This window comes from Frieseomelitta varia, unplaced genomic scaffold, assembly GCF_011392965.1.
Source record: "Frieseomelitta varia isolate USP_RPSP 00005682 unplaced genomic scaffold, Fvar_1.2 scaffold_399, whole genome shotgun sequence".
Classification (NCBI taxonomy): Eukaryota; Metazoa; Arthropoda; class Insecta; order Hymenoptera; family Apidae; genus Frieseomelitta; species Frieseomelitta varia.
The window spans coordinates 30059-34371 of NW_025110144.1; positions in this window are offsets into that span (position 1 = coordinate 30059).

Consider the following 4313-nt stretch of genomic DNA (forward strand, 5'->3'; position numbering starts at 1 on the left):
TTTTTTTCTCAGCAAGGTAGCATCGTCTCCCGCCCCCTCCTCCTCCGCCCCATTTAACATCTTCGCAAACATTGGAAATTTCATACTACCTTGCATTCTCTGGCGAAAGAAAAAAAAAAAGAAAAAAAAAATATTAACGAACATATGTACATGTACCAAGCGTTCTGCGATATGTAATTGAAGATTAAGGGCTGTTCAAGGCAAAATATTAATTGTTGTTTATATGTTAACAATTTCCAGGTTCAGATATATTATGGTTCTTCAAATGCTTTTCGCTACACAGTTCGACATAATTCAGTTTGTCGGTTGATATTGAAGAGAAGTATGTGCGATAAATAAAGAAAGTTTATTGCTACTATAAACTGCAATTAAACGATTGAGCCAAACTTGCTATGATAAACAATCGAAATTCACAATAGTATTTTAAATAGCATGATGTCCGAGTATTATATTAATAAGAGTCACTGTATATACGTTAGCTGTTGTGTCAGGCACAGCGAAAAAGTTGATTCGAATAGAATACAACTGCCATCTTGCACGGAGAAGCAAAATTGATTCGAGATATCTCTCTCTCGAGTTGTTCTCTTTTTTTTTTTTTTTTTTTTTAATACTGCAGATCTTGTAGATTGTACGTATAGAGTGTTATATCATTAGCAGCGATTTGTAGATGTTCGAAAATTCGAACAGCCTAATTTCGAGAAAAACTCCAGGTTTAAATTCTTGAGACACGCAGGCTGCGTCGATAACTGTGTCCTCCTCATTTCAAATGAATAGAATGTTGAGAAAGATTGCGCAACATTGCGCAAATATATTCGTGAAGTTTGCACGATATTATTCCAAGTATGAAACGAACAACTTCGCTTATTTGTCATAGTCTTGAAAAAGAAAAAGGAAAAAAAAAAAGAAGAAGAAGAAGCTTCATTTTATTCGCCTGTTATTCGAAATAAAGTCGTCGAGTCACGTGTGCATCTTAGTTTGTTCTTCGCGAAGGATAGAACGGAACACTGTTGTGCCAATTATTCCAAGAATTCGGTCGTTCAATCACGAGAACGTTCCCAGAAATCGAGTAGAAATTTCTCTGCGTAATATGTCCCTACGTTAACACTGGAACTACCAAGGAACTGAAGCACAGAATTCTTCGTTGGATATATTAAATGAAATAGGAAATGAAACTAGAGAAGCTAGAAAAATAGAAAATCAGAATAGATATACAATAGAACACTCGAGGTGGTTAATTATGTGCTTCATAAAAAGATCATTTAAACTATTAAAAATACACATCTGGCTATTATTTAGCTGGATGTGTAAAAATAAACGTTCAGCTATTATCTAGCTATCCAAGATTGTGAGGTTTTTACTTTTATGTGTTTCATAAAAAAAGTCGTTTAAACTTCTAGAAATACACAAATTATCTTTCAGTTCATCATCTTCGATTCACTGTTATTTGTTGATTTTATATTTATATGATATATATCAATATATGATATTTATATTTATATGATACATACAAATATATGATATTTATATTTATATGATACACACAAATATATGATATTTATATTTATATGATACACACAAATATATGATATTTATATTTATGTTATATATAAATATATGATATTTATATTTATATGATATATAAATATATGATATTTATATTTATATTTATATTTATATGATACATACAAATATATGATATTTATATTTATATTTATATTTATATGATACATACAAATATATGATATTTATATGATATATATATAAATATATGGTATTTATATTTATATTTATATGATGCATACAAATATATGATATTTATATTTATACGATACATACAAATATATGATATTTATATTTATATGATACATACAAATATATGATATTCATATTTATATTTGTACAATATTTTTACATGACACGTCTAACGAAAATTATGAATTTGTCGGTATCGACCCGACAAATGTGTAGTCCCAGTGTCAACGTGGCAGTCCAACGTTCGAAAACGAGGGAAGACACGACTCGTTTGCTTGATCTGGTTTTCCGCCGTTGCGGAGAGGAAGGACAGCGGATCGTGTGCCAGCTCTCGTCGTTGACCGTTGCTGTGTATATGTATATATATATATATATATATATATACATCCTATATATATATATATATATATATATACTGTGATATATCGGGATAAATCGCGACGAAAGTCACGTCACGGTCGCATTTCGTTTTCCGATCCGCTGCGAAAACCGTCACCCCCTGCAGCTCGTCGGCAGGCTGCCAACCATCGAGTATGGTTACCTCGTGCACGGTATCATCGTTCCTCTCTGCCGCGTTTTATTTTTCTACTTCTTAAAAGGGCACGTTTCACGTGCTTCGTCGGCTGTGTAAAGCCTGCAACCGACCCCTATAAATACGTCTGTCTCCTCCGGATTTCGTTTCCATTCGATCCTTTTTCTTTCTTTTTTTTTTTTTTCTTTTTTCTTTTTGCATTATCATGTTGTTCTTTTCTTTCTCATATATTTTTTTTCTTTTTCTTTTTGGCTCTTCAGACTGTATTTGGAATCGTGCGAATCGACGACAGAGTATCAAGATTTTTAGTTGAAAGGGTATTGCGCAAGATCGAGCAAATTTGACTCGAGGTCAAATTTGAAAATTGGAACTGGCCTAATCCATAACGATTGAACAGAGATAATTTTAGCCAGTTTTAAACGTCGATTCTCGAAAGACGCGGACAATTACATTAATAATAATATTTACGATTTGTGAATAATATAATTCATATAATTTCATAATAATTTGTAAATAATAAGATCTATCATTATTTGCTCTCGTTAGTCTGCCATCAGGAGAACGATCGAAATCATACTTTCTCGTGTATCGATTAATCAATTAATTAATACCATTTTTAAACAGTAAACAGCTCGTTGTTACAGTCAATTCTCACAGGTAGAGTCGAGTATTATGGATTTTTCCATTGGTCTTGATCCATTTGAAAAATTACCTCTCTCTCTCTCTCTCTCTCTGTTTCTCTCGAACGAGAACTAGATCAAGAACATCACTTTGAGATTATGCGAACGGTAAAAGAGTAAACGAAAATTCCGAAATTGTCTCGACAATACGATTCATATTGTAGATTTACAATCACTATTTAGTTACTAAAACTCACTGCTCGCTATTAAGTCCTATTGACTATAGTGGTAGTTAGGGTAGGCCTGTGTGAATTACGCGCCTAACGAAAAAAAAAAAAAACAGGATAACAATTTGTCAAACACTTGTTCTAACTTTTCAAATCTTCTGCACTGTTTGCGCTGCAAGTATGTATGCCGTTTGTATTGTTTAACGGCGTTTGTAGAAAGGGCAGCGCTTTGAATCCTTTCTCTCTCTCTCTCTCTCTCTCTCTCTCAGTTGAGAACAATTTAGCTAGATTGATAGAGAGTCCGGTTTGCAGGACACTGAATCGGATTAGAGAGTAGAGATAAATCGGTAAATCTCGCAGTTCGAGTTGTTGTCAGCTGTGACGAAACGAATTACCATTTTATCCGAGGCTCATTCAAGCTAGAAACTTTGGGCTTCATTGTCTCCTTAATCGTATCCGACTTCTTTATGACAATGTCGATTTGTATATATATATATTATATATTACATATATTATATATATATATATACATATATAATTGCTCGATTATATTTCTCTTTTTTTTTTTTTTTTGGTAAGGAAGACTGGAAGGAATAATGGACGTAAAAAGAAGAAAAAAGAATATCCACATATTCACCTGTTGCATTTTCTCCGCTGGGCCGGATACGCGCGTCGTACCGTCCTGGTCCAAGAATGTCGTCCAACACTTCCTTCTCCTTCTCCCTGTAATTCACCTTTCGCGGATCTTTTTCCCGCGAACATCTGCAATCACGCCGGGAACGAGACACGTGAATAATTATTCTTTTATTGCCCAGTGTCGTTTCTTTATTATACATTTATTTCTATATATTATATATTTGTTTTATATATTTTTTACATGTTTGATAAATACATATTATATTTATAAATGTAATGTATATTTATTTTTATATGTTTCATATATTATATCTATTATATTAGATATTTTATTTTATATATATTTATATTTACTTTATTATATTAGATATTTTATTTTATTATATATTTTATATGTTATATTTATTATATTATATTTATTTTATTTTATTATATATTTTATATGTTATATTTATTATATTAGATATTTTATTTTATTATATATTTTATATGTTATATTTATTATATTAGATATTTCATTTTATTATATATTTTATATGTTATATA